This window comes from Periplaneta americana, chromosome 11 (genome assembly GCF_040183065.1).
Source record: "Periplaneta americana isolate PAMFEO1 chromosome 11, P.americana_PAMFEO1_priV1, whole genome shotgun sequence".
Taxonomy (NCBI): Eukaryota; Metazoa; Arthropoda; class Insecta; order Blattodea; family Blattidae; genus Periplaneta; species Periplaneta americana.
Window position 1 is genome coordinate 144,164,169 of NC_091127.1, and position 21,429 is coordinate 144,185,597.

Consider the following 21,429-nt stretch of genomic DNA (forward strand, 5'->3'; position numbering starts at 1 on the left):
TGAGAGCATCGAGCTGCTGCCGTGGTCCCTTGAAAGTGTTGGAACTGATGACTAAACTAATTTGAGAGTAAGTTTTCACGCCACTCTCTTCAAAAGTTGTGATACATAACGCGAGCTTCAGGAATCGCAACATATATTCAAATGTCTTATGAAACGGGCTGTGACATCAGTCCTGCCGATGTATGTGCCATGGAATTAATTTATTTCATAGTGTATGAAATAATATTTTGAAATTACTAGATCTTTGTAAACGTTTCATTGTCGCATTAAGTACATTTACTGTACTCTGCCCTATTACCTTGCAGTATACATAAACTGTGTTTCTGCGATTGTACTCTATTGTTCTAAGGTGTATAAATGTCATTGAAGTCTATTGAAGTCATTGGTCTATTTTATGATATTGTTGGTTTTCATATCTTGCCACACTCAATCTCCATTCTATACACTCATATCCCAATTAGCACTCTTAGGGACTTCAGTTTCTTTAAGTACATATTCATTACTTTGCACATCTTTAGCCGACACCAAATCCAATGTTCATCAATTATCCTCGTGTTTGCCTGCTTATCTGAAGCTGAGCTTGGGCATGGGTTCCATTCGCATTTACGCTGATTTCCTGGTTAGGGTTTCTTCAAGTTTTCCCCAACTGTATAGCGAATTTCAGATAATATCTTAGCAAATTCTCGGACTCTTGTCCCCAGATCCCTCCTCGCTATCACCAATCCCATGGACGCGAAATAAGCTACTAGTTGGTATAGCGTCATTAATGAGAGACTAAGAAAAATTTAATTGAATTAATTAAAAAAAAATATAGGCTAATATCCAATCTTTGGATGAGTCAATTTTTAGTGTTTTATGTAGTTTCAATAAGATTTACTCGTATACTTACAAAGTGAGGTAATGATTTTTTTATTTTACAATTTTATTGTTTCATAGATATGTAATGTAGAGTAGTGGCAAAAAAAAAAGCCGGACCGACCCTTGTAGCTGATTTCAGAGCCTTGTTCACTCCAGAGCATGATAGACTGGTAACTAAGACTTCCGTGGTTCGAATCCTGCCTGGGAAGGAAACTTTTTCTTTTCCTTATTCAAATTTATTCTCAATACTTTTCGATTGCTAGTAAAATTCATGTTCTGGGAATAATAAGTTAATTAAATAGTAAAATATCGCTGCAACGCTAATTATCTATATATCCGATTGTTATGAATTAAGTTATTATTATTATTATTATTATTATTATTATTATTATTATTATTATTATTATTATTATTATTATTATTATTAGATAAAAATACTGGCACTGTTGTGATTAACGAAAACGAGCTTCTTTTTTAGTTGTTCATTTAAAGATGTTGTGTCAACTACTAGGTTATTTAGCGTCAATGAAACTAATGACAGCGAGATTTTATTTGGCGAGATAAAGCCGAGAATTCGTCATAGACTACATGACAATCGCCTTACGGTTGGTTAAGACCTCGGAAAAATCAGGTAATCAGTGCAAGCGGGAATCAAACCCACGCCCGAGTGAAACTCCGATCTGCAAACACTCTACCGCCTGTGCTACGCCGTGGCTAAAAAAAAGCTTCATCAGCCGTATAATCTAAGCATCATTCATTCACTTAGTGTTCTGCCCAAGGGCAGGTCTTTCACTGCAAACCCAGCTTTCTCCAATCTTTCCTATTTTCTGCATTCCCAAAGAAACAGATATGCAACAGAAAACTAAGACATCTATAACTTCTACAACAGCGGTTCTCAACCTATGGTACATGAACCACTGTTGGATGATTCTTAAAGTGAGAAATACAATTATAAGTTGTCAGAAAATATAAACATAGGCTGTATAGTTGTTTTCTGTGCATTTTATGTAACACTCTATTAAATAAAATAAAATAGTAACTGTTTTAATTAAACACGCCTAAATAAAGCATTCAATTATTGGTATTGAAGAATAGGAACGTTTTTTATGACCTTGGGAGCGATACTGGACGATTTACCATTATAAACTTAATTAGTGATACAGCTAATGTCCTAAATTAATAATCATGGTACGTTATTGCAAAGGTTGAGAACCGCAGTTCTAGAACATTACAAGAATGTTGAAAGACGAAGCTCCTAATCAGCATAATTATTACAATTAGCAACAGCAGCAATAAGGATTTTAACGTATTATATTCGCCTGCCAGCTTTAGATTTAGTGATCGACCTTCGGCTGTATTTATACTCTTGAAGGAAGGTTGCTATTTCCGGTTCTCAGATCGTTGAGTAATTCTCTTTAGTCAGGGCCGGTTTATAGAATAATAAAATATGAAGAACAATTTGTAGAACCAATTTCATTTATGTATCAAATGAAACGTGAGAAAAGAAGAGAATCGAACTTTAATACAATGTGAATTACTTTTTAAGAAAGCTGAAGTATTCAAAGATGATGTACCGGTATGGAATTTTAAATGAAAAGGTAATACTCGCGTATTTTTCGCACTTTTTGGGGTAAAAAATCCGTTTCGAAGTAGGGGTGCATAAATTACGCAAGGAAATAAAAACTGACATGCCATTATGAAGAACAGTATTATATTTCAAAGAACTATACACACTACACTGGTAGGCCTATGATTAAGAATGAGTGAAAACTCAAAGTAGCTGCAGAAAAATCGCGATGCTTCTGAAACGAATAAGAAAGCATCAGTGTTAGATTCTATCGTATGTTTGCGTATTTCTAAATACACTTCTTTAAACGCATGCTAATTCCCGCCCTTTAGGAGAACCAATCCGGTTGAGAAAAGGAACAAACCTCTGATGCCAACTGGGTGTTTGGCGACCTTGAAGAACACAACTGGTCAAGGACGGCATGCCACGGGTTGCGCTGTACTTTCCCAATTTAACTGACCGGTAAAAATTAAAGTAAAAAGAAAATTTAAATAGAAATTTAGACTGCCTCCGTGGACTGTTGGTCAGCATGCTGGCTTGCAGATCCGGAGGTCTCGGGTTCGGGCTCAGCTCCCAGCGAGTTTTTCTTGAAGAAGAAAAATTACCTGGGTGTCTAGAGTCTGGAAATTTGTATGAATGTGAGTGTGATTGTGAGTGTGCCGGGTTAATATTAATTGACCGATCATCAAAATATAAAATACATCAGGACTCGCTGGGCAGTAACCTGAACACACGTTTCAGCGTCACATTGTTGACAAGTAAATCCATCTGTTAGCACAACCGTAAAGCATCTAATAGATGCTATAGAGTTACCAACAACGAAACAAAAAAAAAAAAATAGGAATTTAAACATTTGGGTGCGAAAATTACGCGGGGAAAAAATTAAGTCCAAAATTTGATGTTTAAAAATTGCAGTGCGAAAATTACGGGAGTAAATACGGAAAAGTTATTAATTGTGTGGTGAAAAGATGAGATACAACTTCCCATGTAGGATAATTGTCTGAAGACAAGACTGCCAAAGAAACCCTGGAAACAATTAAGCGATTGGAAGACGTGATAACGAAGATCAGGCCGAAACCTGGACCTCGATTGCCGAGTTCGTGAAAGCCTGTGACTGAGCTTACCTTGATGGCCATGTTGCAGTGAGTGGCTGGGTCCAATGAAGTGCTGCGTCTCGCTGATGCAGCTTATATATATACAACAGCTAATCATCTCGTCTTAGTGATGCAAGTCTCTTTGTGTTGCCCCCTTTCTATAACGGGTATTCGTGTACGACTCCGCCACGCCTTGACCGTGGCCCCCCGCTCTTCCCTCGACGGCTCATTCTATAGGGCAAAGAAGGAAATCGCAGCGCCGGCCGCTGTGTATTCCGCCTGCCCTTTGCCCTTCCCCCCCCCCCTCCAGTATATCTGCCTTCTCAATCGTTTTTTGACATCCTTACCTCTGGTGTAGCGCGTTTCGTGTATAAACTGCGCGTTTCAGCGAATAAAGTTTTGTATGTATCTGACACGATTTCATATCTCTGTGGCAAACATCTGCAGTCAAAAAAGCCGAGGGTTCGGTGTTAGTAGTAAGAATATTGATGTCTTCTGTTCCTACAGTGATTGGCTTGTAGCGCGGGTTTAAAACAGGGATGTCAAAACTCCTGTATTACATGCTCATACTACAAAGTGAGGCATAGGATATTACTTACTTACTGGCTTTTAAGGAACCCGGAGGTTCATTGCCGCCCTCACATAAGCACGCCATTGATCCCTATCCTGAGCAAGATTAATCCATTCTTTATCATCATATCCCACCTCCCTCAAATCCATTTTAATATTATCTTCCCATCTACGTCTCGGCCTCCCTAAAGGTCTTTTTCTCTCCGACCTCCCAACTAACACTCTATGCATTTCTGGATTCGCCCATACGCGCTACATGCCCTGCCCATCTCAAACATCTGGATTTAATATTCCTAATTATGTCAGGTGAAGAATACAATGCGTGCAGTTCTGTGCTGTGTAACTTTCTCCATTCTCCTGTAACTTCATCCCTCTCAGCCCCAAATATTTTCCTAAGCACCTTATTCTCAAACACCTTTAACCTATGTTCCTCTCTCAAAGTGAGAGTCCAAGTTTCACAACCATAAAGAACAACCGGTAATATACAATTGTTTTATAAATTCTAACTTTCAGATTTTTTAACAACAGACTAGATGACAAAAGCTTCTCAACCGAATAATAACAGGCATTTCCCATATTTATTCTGTGTTTAATTTCCTCCCGGATGTCATTTATGTTTGTTACTGTTGCTCCAAGATATTTGAACTTCTCCACCTCTTCAAAAGATAAATTTCCAATTTTTATATTTCCATTTCGTACAATATTCTCGTCACGAGACATAATCATATGCTTTGTCTTTTCGGGATTTATTTCCAAACCTTTACTTGCTTCCAGTAAAATTCCCGTGTTTTCCCTAATCGTTTGTGAAATTTTTCCTAACATATTCACTTCATCCGCATAGACAAGCAGCTGATGTAACCCGTTCAATTCAAAACCCTCTCTGTTTTCCTGGACTTTCCTAATGGCATACTCTAGAGCAAAGTTAAAAAGTAAAGGTGATATTCAAAACCCTCTCTGTTTTCCTGGACTTTCCTAATGGCATACTCTAGAGCAAAGTTAAAAAGTAAAGGTGATAGTGCATCTCCAGAGGTTAACTACAACAATATACATGACGTTATCGTTATTTTTGCATTGGTACATGCTTTGGATTTAATATGTAATATGGCTAATAGGAGTATTCAACATCGTGTGTTTGCAGTCGATAGTTACACGGAACATGAGAGTGTAATGCATGGATGACGATTTGGAGATAACCGAGGCAGACGACCAGTTCCATCCAACTCGTCAAACAATTCTGTCATGGGTGAATAAGTTGAGGGAATCAGTTTCAGTGAGCAGTGTAAAGAGAACTGGACCAATGAAAACTGTATTGAATTGTATTGGAAACTGGATTGGACTTCGGCGTAGCTCAGTGGTTAGAGCACTTGATACGTAGAACCAAGCACCCGGGGTCGATCCCCGGCGCCGGAACGGATTTTTCTCCTCTAATAATCATTCTTCAGGAAGCCCCTGTGACAAGGATATGGTTGTATTTTCTTTTTACTACCTGCATTGTACATTTGAAGTTTACCCGTAAATTCACATCAGTAAGCAACCGGTTCTCTTTCCGACCTCAATGAAACACTTGGTACCTTGCCAGTTTCAAATAACTTCCGGTAAGCATGGGAAAACACGCGGCATGATGGAACCCTTCGATTGGGAAAACGTCGTCTCTATTCATCAACAGCAGCCAATGTATTGTCTTCACAAAATCCATAAACTCATAAACCATATGCTGACAAATTTGACCACATTACACCCTCGTTCAAATCTTTATCCTGGCTGCAACTTAGTAACCTTAGAACATTTCATTCGCTGTCTCTTCTGTTTCGAGTTCTCCACACTTCTACTCCAAGTTATCTTCGTTCCCGGTTTAACTACTTATCCTCCAATCATAATCTAAACACCAGGTCACAGGAGAGCCAAATCCTAGCAATTCCTGCCCATAGAACACCCCACTATTCATCCTCTTTTACTGTCTCAGTCCCCCGTGAATGGAATTCTCTACCTCAGAAGATTAGGGGCTGCCAGACAATAACCACTTTCAAGAAAAGGCTAAACGATTTCTTACGGGCACAGTCAAATTGAAGTTATAATTGTGATCGAGTTTAATAATTTAATTTAATTTAGGTATGACTGTCATTACTATTATTATTACATAATTATTTTATTGATGTTGTGAAGATGAAAAGAATTGTCATTGTATTATATTAATTGTGTATTATATTGTCTTGTATTGTAGTATTGTATTGTATTGTATTGTATTGTATTAATTATGTTATATTCATAGCATTGTAGTAATTTTCTATCATACTGGTTTAGTGGAAGAGAAGGCCGAATGGCCTGAACTCTGCCAGTTAAAATAAACCATTATTATTATTATTATTATTATTATTATTATTATTATTATTATTATTTTATTTTTTAGTAGGTTATTTTACGACGCTTTATGAACATCTTAGGTTATTTAGCGTCTGAATGAGATGAAGGTGATAATGCCGGTGAAATGAGTCCGGGGTCCAGCACCGAAAGTTACCCAGCATTTGCTCTTGTTAGGTTGAGGGAAAACCCCGGAAAAAACCTCAACCAGGTAACTTGCCCCGACCGGGAATCGAACCCGGGCCACCTGGTTTCGCGGCCAGACGCGTTGACCGTTATTCCACAGATGTGGACTTATTATTATTATTATTATTATTATTATTATTATTATTACTATTATTATTATTATTATTATTATTATTATTATTATTATTATTATTATTATTATTATTATTATTATTATAAACAAACGCTATGTCTGCTTCTCAAGATTCAAACGCAACACAGCAACAGCAATGTACTCAACTCGACAGTAATACTGTGTACTGAAGAATTAAAAACAGTGTGAAAATAACACTATAGGGCATACAGACGATCCTGTATTTCTCCCCAAGCGTTCAACTTCAGATATTGGTAGCCTTTATTAAGTTAACCCAAACTATATTATCCTAATATATTTTACATTCCTCCTGAGATACCCAATATGCAGCATAGTAAAGCTATGTAAAAAAAAAAAAAAGAAAAAAAAAAGCGGACCGACCCTTGTAACTGATTTCAGAGCCTTGTTCACTCAGAGTACGATAGACTGGTAACTAAGACTTTATTGGTTCGAATCCTGCCTGGGAAGGAAACATTTTTGTTCCTTATTCAAATTTATTCCCAATACTTTTTGATTGCAGCGATATTTTACTACTGAATGAACTTATTATTCCCAGAACATGAATTGTAACAGCAATCGAAAAGTACCTATTGGGAATAAACTTGAATAAGGAACAAAAACAAGTTTCCTTCCCAGGCAGGATTCGAACCACGAAAGTCTTAGTTACCAGTCTATCGTGCTCTGGAGTGAACAAGGCTCTGAAGTCAGCTACAAGGGTCGGTCCGGTTTTTTTTTTTGCCACTACTGTACGTATTGATTTTTTTCGCTTCCGAATTGTATTCTTGTGAGGCATTGTAAATCTAAGGAACTTTCAGAAGGATTTTGAGATCTCAACCGTTTGTTGAGATACGGAAGTGTTCCTCTGAAGGCACTCATTGTGAAAGACTGAAATTGTTTACCTAGGGAAGATTCCTGTCAATGAAATCTGAAGCTTTATTGATTAATTTATTTTATTTATTTATTTGTTTTTGTGAATTTTTCATACGTAAATTTCCGTTGCTGTAACAGATAGGCCTACCTTACACATCATAATAAACTCTTGTTCCTTAAACTATTATGGGCACTATACTACGTTCTATAATGTCTGACAGGAGATGTAACATTTCCGCCAGAGGAGGAGAGAAGTATAATTGCGATAGAGAGATCAGCTGTTAGTGTATATTTATCAAGAAACTATTGTTGAAGGAATTTTTTGAGAATCTGCACTTTTAATATCAGAGCTCCAAGATCAAAGAACTTTTTACTCTGTACTGTATTCTTTCTGCCATTTATTTTCAGTATTTTGGGTTAATAACAATATTAATCTTATGGTTCAAGTGAATATTTTGACTTAGAAATGTTACAATTGTTTCGAAACTGGAGAAATGAAGAACATTAACTCATCTGTTACATCCGCCACATAAAAGAAACAGCTATAAAATATTTACCGATTATATTTTTGTAAACTAATTGGATGCCATGGGATTTGTATAGCTCTCACATGGACACTATGAGAATGAATCTCTTTTTGCTTGAGGCAGAGACCTGAGTTTTACACTTTTTGTTGATAAGGTGTGAAGTGACTTCACAAATCTTGTAACATCCATGACGGAACCTTTTCTTTATTTTCTATAATAACAATAATAATAATAATAATAATAATAATAATAATAATAATAATAAATTTTATTCAAAAACATTTTTCTATAAAATGAAGTGATCTTCTAAATTGAGTCTAATAAGAAACGTTAATAAAAGTCATTTCATTTTCGATATATAGAGTTTGAAAAAAAAAATGTAACATCCATATTGTATTGTATTTATTAACATTCCATGTTATTCATAGGTACATTGCTTACAGCTATAATATAGAACAAGTCAAAAAACTTAATACTATTATAAAGTCTTAATTTATAGTCACAGTCTAGATGAAATATATAGGCTACAGACGAAATTTACAATATAGTCTCTAGTGCAACACAAAGTTTTAGTATCAATTTCATGAAGTGTTATTGAATTTCATGAATTCACCTACAGAATAGAAGGCGTGAGAAATTAGGTACTTCTTTAATTTGGCCCTAAATTATTTTATGTTTTGAGTTTCATTTTTTATATCGATAGGGAGGCTGTTAAAGATTTTTACTACCATATAACGCACTTCTTTTTGATAGCACGATAGACTTGCCGATGGAGTATGAAAGTCATTTTTTGACGCGTATTTATGCTATGAACTGTTGAATTAGTTACAAAGTTTTCACGATTACATACGAGGAAGATTATTATTATTAATGAAAAGATATATCCGTGACAACCGGAACGGCTGTATTATTATTATTATTATTATTATTATTATTATTATTATTATTATTATTATTATTATCATTATTATTATTATTATTATTATTATTATTACTGTTATTATTGCTTGGTAGGCTATATTAAAGCAACAAGGATGGCTGGAACATTCCTTCACTTCTGTATGAAGTTGCTACGGTAATTGAAATACCATTTAAATTAGCTGTCTTTGAAATGTTATGAATATTTATAGACCTATAGATAATGAATGCACAAAGACATAGACAAAGTAAATCCATAGTAGGTATTACCACAGTCTACTATATACAGTCGCGAAGCTCAATATGTAATAAAAATGCAAACATGGGTAGTTGCCCACCACTAGGATTGCTACTATCGCCTCATCATCGCAGATCTCTCTCCTAGCAGACAACAAAATATGTTACACTTTCGTTGTCGTGTTCTTTTTGAAAAATTAACACCTTCCTTCCATTATTGAAATATTAAATGCATGAAGTTAATTTATTATTTTAATGAAGTATATTAAATTCCACCATAAACTCGAAGATACCTGCAAGAAATAAGTAATATAATTTTTGTTTGTGCAAAACGAACTGAAATTTACTATAATAGCTTCACTCATTCAAGATTATAGCGATAATTAACTATGAAACCAATAAATATTAATTTGCATTTTTCCTTTACAACAATAATAAAGGAAATATGAATTAATGGAGTAACTTAAGCGTACCGGTACTTGTAGTGTAGGCTTACGTAGTTAACAAAGTGGGATGAGGTTAAGCTATAATAATCACACCAGAATTGGAAATAAAATGTGATCAATAAATTTTATTGTAACAGACTTTTTCTACGTCTCTAGTAAAGCAACAAATAAAAATAACAACAAAATTAACAGCTATAATTAAAAACATATCCTTTGAAAAAAATAGGCCTAAGCAATAATAATCCCACCAGAATTGAAAATAAAACGTGATCAATAAATTTCATTAAAACAAACTTAATTTGTCTACGTCTTTAGTAAAATAACACATAAAAATAATAACAAAATTAATAGCTACAATTAAAAATATATCCTCTGAAAAAAAAAAAGTAGACCTAACCTTTATTTCTCTGGAAATTTAGCAGCCTAAGTGACAGAACTTTAACCGGTATCTAATGTCCTTTCGGTTAGACTGAAACATTTCATTGTGAATATGATGTATTCTAACAGTCACAAAGAACTTCAAAATTAAGAGTTTTGTTTCTGCACAGCATTCCTGTGGAAACCCAGGAACCTTTCTGAATCTTTCGGAAATCGGACAAAGGATAACTCTGGCCTCTTTCTCTTACTGTTGCTACAATTTATAGCACTACAAACGTCTCCTCCTTGTCCCATATTATTATTCCAATTATTGTATTTTAGCCATTAACATTTTCATTACAACCAATAACGAACATTTCACAAGCATCAATGTGAAATACGCAACGAGCTAGCACTCGATAGAAATACGACACAGTCCAAAGTCGACCATGGACAGTCTATTGTTTCTAGTTGCTAACCGCTTGGAGCGCTTTATCACGAGATTTGCAAAAAAAAAAAAAAACACCTCAAGCTTCGCGACTGTATATAGTAGACTGTGGTATTACATTAGCAAAACGAAACGCCTTTATATTTGAAATGCGAATCTTATGTAATTAGGCTTGAATAAGCCGGAATATCTTTGTGGATTGAAGTCTAAGTTTAAGAAACTAATGTACGGAACGAAGAACCAGATTATTTTATACATATGTCGCAGGTTACAGTATTGCCAAAGTAATTTTTAAACTTTGTGACAAACTGCAGATGAACGCCCTCGTTTTTTATGATAATACGAGAGACTAGAAAGCTGTGTTCATTGGACCCTGAAGTTGCAAGTTCAATAGGGTTAACCATGTTAAGGGCACGTAAATAACATAATACTAATGCTTGCCTCGCCAAAATGCCCGAGAAACTCCGTAATAGGTATGCTGTGAACTAGCAATTTCATTTCATCTGCTGTCCGGTCCGTAAACATGCAACGCATGCACGAATCCACATGCGTGATATTTTCGCACCCTTCTAGCTTCATATTCATCATTCTAAATCAGTGTCATTTGTATTCAGGAGGTTGTATGTAACTTCTCTGCAATTGCTTCGGAACTGGACGAGCAAATGACTACTCGTGCGAATGAACTATAGCCTACATGTTTTGCATTCAAAACAGAACTTGTGCTTATATTGTGCTTCAGTCATCATAAGTCATATGCGGCTGAGCAATGAATCCTAGGCTTAATGGTAGTAGTAGTAGTAGTAGTAGTAGTAGTAGTAGTAGTAGTAGTAGTAGTAGTAGTAGTAGTAGTAGTAGTAGTAGTAGTGGTAGTGGTAGTGATAGTGGTGGTAGTAGTGGTCTGTGTTTAATTATACAAACTTAACAGTTATGAAAACCATATTACTTAAGACAACTTATTATTGTACTGGCAGCTAGAACGAAAACCATGTTACTTAAGAGAACATATTATTGTAAGAAAACGATAATACTTAAGACAACATATTATTGTACTGGCAGCTAGAACGAAAACCGTATTACCTAAGACAACATATTATTGTACTGGCACATAGAACGAAAACCATATTGCTTAAGACAACATTAGTGTACCGGCAGTTAAAACGAAAACCATATTACTTAAGACATATTATTGTACTGGCAGCTAGAACGAAAACCATATTACTTAAGACAACATATTAATGTACTGGCAGCTAGAACGAAAACCATATTATTTAGGACAACATATTAATGTACTGGCAGCTAGAACGAAAACCATTTTACTTATTATTGTACTGGCAGCTAGAACAAAAACCATGTTACTGAAGGCAACATATTATTGTACTGGCAGCTAGAACGAAAACCATGTTACTTAAGACAACATATTATTGCAGTGGCAGCTAGAACGAAAACCATATTGCTTAAGAGAACATATTATTGTACTGGGAGCTAGAACGAAAACCATATTACTTAAAAAAACATATTACTATACTGGCAGCTGGAACGAAAACCATATTACTTAAGACAACATTATTGTACCGGCAGCTAGAACGAAAACCATATTACTTAAGACAACATATTATTGTATTGCTTAAGAGAACATATTATTGTACTGGGAGCTAGAACGAAAACCATATTACTTAAAACAACATATTACTGTACTGGCAGCTGGAACGAAAACCATATTACTTAAGACAACATTATTGTACCGGCAGCTAGAACGAAAACCATGTTACTTAAGACAACATATTATTGTACTGGCAGCTAGAACGAAAACCTTATTACTTAGACAACATTATTGTACTGGCAGCTAGAACGAAAACCATATTACTTAAAACAACATATTACTGTACTGGCAGCTAGAGCGAAAATCATATTGCTTAAGACATGTTATTGTGCTGGCAACTAGAACGAATTCCATATTACTTAAGACAACATATTATTGTGCTGGCAGCTAGAACGAAAACCGTATTACTTAAGACAACATATTATTGTACTGGCAGCTAGAACGAAAACCGTATTACTTAAGACAACATATTATTGTACTGGCAGATAGAACGAAAACCATATTATTTAAGACAACATATTATTGTACTGGCAGCTAGAACGAAAACCACATTACTTAAGACAACATATTATTGTACTGGCAGCTAGAACGAAAACCATATTGCTTAAGACAACATATTGTACTGGCAGCTAGAACGAAAACCATATTACTTAAGACAACATTATTGTACTGGCAGCTAGAACGAAAAGCATATTGCTTAAGACAACATGTTATTGTACTGGCAACTAGAACGAAAACCATATTACTTAAGAAAACATATTATTGTGCTGGCAGCTAGAACAAAAACCATATTACTTAAGACAACATATTATTGTACTGGCAGCTAGAACGAAAACCATATTAATTAAGACAACATTATTATACTGGCAGCTAGAACGAAAACCATATTACTTAAGACAACATATTATTGTGCTGGCAGATAGAACGAAAACCATGTTACTTAAGACAACATATTATTGTACGAGAAGCTAGAACGAAAACCATATTACTGAAGGCAACACATTATTGTACTGGCAGCTAGAACGAAAACCATATAACGTAAGACATAATATTATTATACTGGCAACTAGAACGAAAACCACATTACTTAAGACAACATATTATTGTACTGGCAGCTAGAACGTAAACCATATTACTTAAGACAACATATTATTGTATTCGCAGCTAGAACGAAAACCATATTACGTAAGACAACATATTATTGCACTTTCAGCTAGAACGAAAACCATATTACTTAAGACAACTTATTATTGTACTGGCAGCTAGAACGAAAACCATATTACTTAAGACAACATATTATTGTACTGGCAGCTTGAACGAAAACGATATTACTTAAAACAACATATTATTGTACTGGCAGCTAGAACGAAAACCATGTTACTTAATACGATGAAAGAGTAAGGGAACGGAGAAAAATTCTCTCCGGCTCCGGGATTTGAACCCGGGTTTTCAGCTCTACGTGCTGATGCGTTATGCACTAAGCCACACCGGATACAACTCCGACGCCGGTTAGAATCGTCTCAGATTAAGCTCCAACTCTTGGGTTCCCTCTAGTGGCCGCCCTCTGCACTACGTCATAGATGTCTATGAACGCATGACCGAAGTCCACACATGTGCTGAGGTGCACTCGATATGAATGACTAGTTGGCCGGGATCCGACGGAATAATGCCGTCTTAAATCACGAAGTCATCGTATGATGACGCAGAATATCTGCATGGAAATATATGTACTTCGGTACATTAAAATAATATATGTGATATGCGTAAATCACTTCGTGATTTAAGACGGCGCTTATTCCGTCGGATCCCGGCCAACTAGTCACTCATATCGAGTGCACCTCAGCACATGTGTGGACTTCGGTCCTGCGTTCATAGACATCTATGACGTAGTGCAGAGGGCGGCCACTAGAGGGAACCCAAGAGTTGGAGCTTAATCTGAGACGATTCTAACCGGCGTCGGAGTTGTATCCGGTGTGGCTTAGTGGATAAAGCATCAGCACGTAGAGCTGAAAACCCGGGTTCAAATCCCGGCGCCGGAGAGAATTTTTCTCCGTTCCCTTACCCTTTCATCGTATGATGACGCAGAATATCTGCATGGAAATATCATATGTACTTCGGTACATTAAAATAATATACATATTACTTAAGACAACTTATTATTGTACTGGGAGCTAGAACGAAAACCATATTGCTTAAGACAACATATTATTGTACTGGCAGCTAGAACGAAAACAATATTACTTAAGACAACATTATTGTACCGGCAGCTAGAACGAAAACCATATTACTTAAGAGAACATATTGTACTGGTAGATAGAACAGAAATTATATTACTTAAGACAACATTATTGTACTGGCAGATAGAGTCAACCACTTTTCCATAGAATGGTGATAAACAAATGTAGATAAATGGTGAAATCTTTGTAGTAAACTGTAATACATCGTAAAAACATATTCCAGCGTAATCTTTGTGCAATACAAATTTCATTTTGGAGTAGCAGATCATATTTGAACCTTTTTTACAGGATAAGTAGCACGTGCGTTATATATTTGGACAATGGTATATAATAATAATAATAATAATAATAATAATAATGATACTTGTCAGCGATATATGCAATTGAGGGTGAAAGAAACTGCTACCCTACTCCATTGTCTCCTGGCTTAGTTGCTTTATGAGAGGTGTCTTATTGGTGTGACTTATGAATGAGGTTCCAACCTTTTTCGGACAGGTGACTAAACAGTAATAATAATAATAATAATAATAATAATAATAATAATAATAATAATAGTAGTAATAATAGCTTCTGAGAAGATCGTTTCGGAAACGAGCAATGACAACGATGACGAATGTGAGATTTTTGTTATTTAAATTGGATGTTTTAGAAAGCTGGCAGATGCAGGAAGATTCTGCTGCCTGTGAATTAATTAATATCTATATGGACCTTCGTGTTTCTACACATTTTATGTAAAGATTAGTTGTGAAATTAAACTTGGCATTTCTGTTTCTCAGTATTTTCATAGCAGGAAAGATTGATCAAGATTCCGTATTTTCTGCCACGCTTATTTCGATTTAAATGTAAAATGCTTCATAGAACCTATATAAAAACTTAAAATTACTCGCAAGGGAAAAGAGTATAAATTGTATACATACGTATAGCCTATTATAGTGGTACAAATTTTATTAGCTCTCGTCTCATTATTTAACACACCAATCACTCTCTTACTTGATACATTTATTTTAAATTTTCCCATTTGTTTTGTTAGAATAAGGATTTTCATTTAAATGGTCACCTTCTTCAAAGGCCTATGTAACTTATATTCTCAGAAATCCCGAACTTGTCCTGCAGATAGTCTGTACAGCAATAAGCTCCTAATAATGTCACAATTTTTTTGTCATTAAATCATCTGTCATTTCTAAGTAGTTTATTTTTAAACTCTGTCAAATATATTTTTATATAACGTTATGTATTTTGCGAGGAATGCTGACACTTGAGGTTATGATATATAATATCTCTGGCCACAGGCGTAATCTCGGAGTATGAAAATATGAAAACTAATATTCTGAACTTTCTGTTACTTTACGCCACTGAGTGTGAAAGTCCGCCACTGATACAAACTATACTCGGATTTGTAGTGACAAATTTGCAGTTTTATTGTGCTGGAGGAATAAAGAGCGAGGAGGTAGACTGGAACCGTAACGCATGGGAAATATAATAATGAATCTCAGCTCAGACCGCCCCAGGCGAGTTGCTGAAAGGTCATGTGCGCCCACCTTCTAATGTGGCTACAGCAAGAAATATCACACATCGGAAATTGCACGAACGTTTCAAAACTACATCTAGAAACTAACTGGCGTCATCGTATGTGACGCTGGTCACGAATGCCCGATCTCCGCCCGATTTATCTTAACGTTATGAATATCTTTGCGGTTTTATTTAAGAATGTAGCATTAGCTGAGTGACGGATGTGTTTACTTTCTAAACCGGAAACCTGGAATAAAATCTCTGTAAGATGAAATTCGTGGTGAATAGATACTTACTTACTTACTTACTTACTGGCTTTTAAGGAACCCGTAGGTTCATTGCCGCCCTCACACAAGCCCGCCATTGGTCCCTATCCTGTGCAAGATTAATCCAGTCTCTACCATTATATCCTACCTCCCTCAAATCCATTTTAATATTATATTTGAAGTAAACTTCCATCATATGAAATTTGTTTTTCAGAAACCTAATTAATATACATTAGGCCTACTGTTTTTATAACTTACGTTACTGAAACTCGTTTTGTTTACCATGCATTTTGTACTTGTATTTTTCACCATAATTGAGGGGTTTACCGGGAGAAAGGCGGATAGACCTCTACGCCCTTCTTCGGGAAAACGGTGTAAAATGTAGTGAATAATTCGCTAATTATAGTAGCGAAATTTTGTTTTGATTGTACTGTACATACCTGCAGGACAGGGCTGCGTGCGCGCGCGATTTAGTCAGTCAGTCTACAAGTAGAGCTAGTGCTGCGCGTTACCGCATACTGTACTGTGTGTGTTTTCTCTTGGTAGCGACTAAATATATATAGTTCAATTTAGTCAGTCCAGTTGTTTCCTTTGACTACTTTTTATGTTCATTATTGTCCTTGCTTTAAGAGTAAACAAGCTTATGAAACTCATAGATTCAGACGGAAATATTTTATGTTCTATAAAGAGATTTGTTACAATATTCGGATTTTTGGGCTTATTGTTATCAGGATTATACAAAGAATAAATTTTATTTATTTATGTTCATACAAAATGGAGATTTTCTTTTTCTGTTATATTCAGATATTTTGCTTTGCGTACTTTCAGTATATCTGAAATAATGTAAATTACTTTAGAAGTACATAATAAATGTCATAAAATGTATCTTTGTTTCAATTCCGTGTGAAATTTAAATCTGAAATCTTCATTAAATCCCCTAAGCAAATCATTATGTGGATAAAGGGCGTATAGACCGAAGTTTTATATGGTATAAATATATGGAAATTTAATAATATAAATTGCCTAAATGCTACAAAATATTTATACTCATTAAGATTTTTAATTTAATGTATAATTTTGTTCACATTCTGTATAACATTTTATTCAAGTGCGTTTTAAAATCTTAGATTGCCTGTATCTCAATTCACCATATCGACGTATACGCCCTTTTTCCGGCAAACCCCTCAATTTTACCATAGCGTCTTTTATAAAAATTTATTTATATGTCAAACGTCGTTATATTAATTTGCATGGCAAATCTTGCGCCTTCTTGATTAAAGAAAACCGCTGCCCGAATAGAAATTACAACAAATCTTTATAAACAACTTTTCCATTCCCTATCAATAACACGAAGTGACCTTCAGACACAATCTAAGTCTGAACACACAGCTTTGTAACATTAACTCAATACTAATGGTAGTATCACTCTTGTACAAAGTATATGATTATGTCTCGTGACCAGAACATAGTACGAAATGGATATAAAAATTGGAAATTTATCCTTTGAAAAGATGGAAATATTCAAATGCCGTGGAGCAAGAGTAACAAATATAAATTACACTCCAGAGGAAATTAAACGCAGAATAATTATGGGAAATGACTGCTATTATTCGGTTGAGAAGCTTTTGTCATCCAGTCTGCTTAAAAAAAACGATAAGTTAGAATTTATAAAACGGTTATGTTACCGGTTGTTCTGTATGGTCTTAAACTTGGACTCTGACTTAGAGAGAGAAACAGAGGTTAAGGGTATTCGACAATGAGGTTCTTAGGAAAATATTTGGTGCTAAGAGAGATGACGTTACAGGAGAATGGAGAAAGTTACACAACGCAGAACTGTACCCATTGTATTCTTCATCTGACATAATTAGGAACATTAAATCCAGACGTTTGAGATGGGCAGGGCATGTAGCACGTATGGGCGAATCCAGAAATACATGTAGAGTGTTAGTTGGGAGGCTGGAGGGAAAAAGACCTTTGTGGAGACCGAGACTTAGATGGGAGGATAATATTAAAATGGATTTGAGGGAGGTGGAATATGATGGTAGGGACTGGATTAATCTTGCTCAGGATAGGGACCGATGGCGGGCTTATGTGAGGGCGTCAATGAACCTTCGGCTTATTTAAATACCATTTTTAAGTAAGTATCGCTCTTATTGACCTACTGCACTCTTAACTTCAAAAAAACATTATAGTAGGTTCTTCAATTTTTTGTCCGACCATCCCATCTCTGTACTTTGCAACCGCTTACGAAATTGAAACCCACTCTAGTCGAAGAATGCTGTGCAGTAGAACATAGAATAATAATAAAACTTTCCCTTTGACAGAAACATTAACGCATTTCATGCAATATCCTGAATTAATCTATGTCTTAGTACATATCCCACACGATACCATATATGCCACAACGTCCTAGCACATTTCAACACTCAACAACTGTTTGAAAGCTCCATTCCGCACAACTTCCCATTACTGTAAGCAAACTTATAGTGCTAGAAATCAATTCAATATTACTGCAAACTCATTGGTCCTTGATAAGGCCGTAATACCACCTAGATAGAAGGCCTGAGCATTAAAATAATATGGCCGCCTAAGCAGCCATTTATTTGCACTGAACAGTACAACTAGTTTCAGCTTTTTAAAGTGAATTAGTTACTATATTTTAATACAAATATTTTTCAAACGCTGCTGTTTAATAATTAAACTATGATTTACGTAAGCTTAAACAAATTAACCAGATATGAATAAAACTCAGTACTCTAAGACTAATTTTGGCTTATTTTTTAACACAATATTAACCTTCTCACAATTTTTTCCCATGCAGACTTATAAAAGTAAAAATCACAACCTACCTCAATATTATTAACTTCGGTACCTTGAGACTATGGTAATTATATCTTCAGTTGTTGAAATTTGGATGTGGGTACTTTGCTATAAATTCAAGAAAACCGTTGAGATATTTATAATATTTAAATAAAAAATAATGCAATCTAAGGTTTTAATTAGAATATATTATTTTAATGTACCGAAGTAATGATGTTTCCAGGCAGATATTCCTCGTCATCACACGATGAAAGAGTAATGGAACGGAGAAAAATTCTCTCCGGCGCCGGGATTTGAATCCGGATTTTCAGCTCTACGTGCTGACGCTTTATCCACTAAGCCACACCGGATTCCACCCCGGCATCGGACAGAATCGTCTCATGACGTAGTGCAGAGGGCGGCCACTAGAGGGAACCCAAGAGTTGGAACTTAAAACTGAGACGATTCTGTCCGACGCCGGGGTGGAATCTGGTGTGGCTTAGTGGATAAAGCGTCAGCACGTAGAGCTGAAAACCCGGGTTCAAATCCCGGCGCCGGAGAGAATTTTTCTTCGTTCCATTACTCTTTCATCATTTTAATTAGAAGTTTTCAATCCTAACAAAAATTGAGTTTTTTACAATTCATTTTGATTTTCAGATAAATCTATTCATTGTGATCAATTTATTTTAAATGCTTAATCAATATGATTTATCTATTTGCAAATTTTATTATTTTCTATTACACTTAAATAGATATGAACGTTTTCGCCTGTACGGCATCATCAGATATTTGAAAATTGCGGAAATCTAAACTTAATCTATTAAATTGTACAAAGTAATATGCATAACAAAGTTGATTGATTTGATCATGAGTTTTATGTAGTGGAAAACTTATTGGTAGAAATGTTCAATTTTGAATTTGTGTAATTTATTTTGTCGAAAAATGAAGTATGTATTTTAAGATTGTGGATGTGAATATTAATACATATAACTCATGTTACATTGTTTGTTAAAATATGACTTATTGTAAAGATAAAATAGTTAAAATTGATAAAATTTATATAATATACTTTGTGTCTAAATAAGAACAGATCACATAGTGCTATGCAATTATTATGATGTAGTCAAATGGTGTATGTTTATGCAATACATACAGCATACATACATGTTAATTATGATTTAGGTGTTTTTAGTTCTTAAGGTCCAGTTTAGGTTGTTTTTTTTTTTTAGTTTCAACAGAATTTACATATATGACTCTTATGACCATGATTCGAAAAATGTGTAAGAAATTATAAGTTTAGAAGTAAGTAAAAAAATAGGTAAAACCTATAAATCCGGTCCCTAGTGATAACTCTGGAAAACACCGCGCAAAGTGAAATGAAGTTTAGAAGTAACAATATTGAAATGTTATCAGAAGGACTATTATTTTAGATGTCATCTTCACGAAGAAAAAAATGTTATTAATATAACACATCATCATCGTGTCGTAATTGTGAATAATTTTTTTTATCTAGGAGAGTAGAATCAGGGGAAGTGAGAGTGACGCTCAAAGCTGACAGACAGACAGACAGACACGTGGAAGACGTACAAGCGCGTGTGATGGGCATTTACAAGTCGATCCGGCAGAGGTCCGTGTGCATGCGATCTGTTTAGCATAACAGTCGGCAAAGACATCTGAATAGAAAGCTGTCATGGGAAACTGCTAGTGATTCCATCATTTCTTTTGTGGGAAATGAATGTAATATATTTCCGGCATTACTTAATACATAATAATGGACGAACGCACTCTTAAACGGATTTACAAGATGTCTCTTGTCCTCGCCATGATTTCCTCTGTCTCACCGTTCTTCTGAAGGTGATGGAGTTTTGGATTTTTATGCTTGAATTCGTAGTTACTGCAAATGAGAGTTGTTTTGGCAGGTTGTTGCTGGGTCCTTCACTACTGCAAATTCCACAAGTCCTTCTTTAACCGTCATCATTACTCGTATAATTATTATTAAGGTGCATCGTAGAAACACCTCCCACGATTTACCAAGGCAACATCACAGTGGCCAAGTGAATCTACATAGTTAATGTGTTACTACTTGTTCAGGTCACTGATGAGTAGAGTTTGGATTTTTATGTAATTTTGATTCTATAAATATGTAACTAAAAACCTCAAAATATGTGCTAAATATAGCTACACTATGAAACTTGCACAGGGAGTTGAAATTGTTATGCCTAGAGCCCGGATGTTTGGCAAAATGCCTTTTTTTACTGGGTGGAAGTAAATCATTATTTGCAAAGATATAAATGTTATTTAGAGTAAATCAAAGTCATAGGGCCAAATTTTATTTTGCCTATTTTGCCTTTTTAAGGTGTTTCTTACTAATAAATGTCTTTGTCATTTTAAAGCAATATTTCTTGTTTATTTGCAATTTTCTAATTAATTGTAATGTAATGTGTATGAA

General features: G+C 35.2%; 2 protein-coding genes across 3 annotated transcripts in view; one reads left to right on the forward strand and one right to left on the reverse strand.

The window, feature by feature from the left end:
• The window catches only part of LOC138709386 (neurobeachin-like protein 1), a 686,489-nt gene that overhangs the window by 544,397 nt on the left and 120,663 nt on the right, over positions 1-21,429 (forward strand). The gene's annotated exons all lie outside the window — the stretch shown is intronic.
• Positions 1-21,429, reverse strand: part of LOC138708671 (uncharacterized) — a 33,156-nt gene that overhangs the window by 2,877 nt on the left and 8,850 nt on the right. The window lies entirely within an intron of this gene.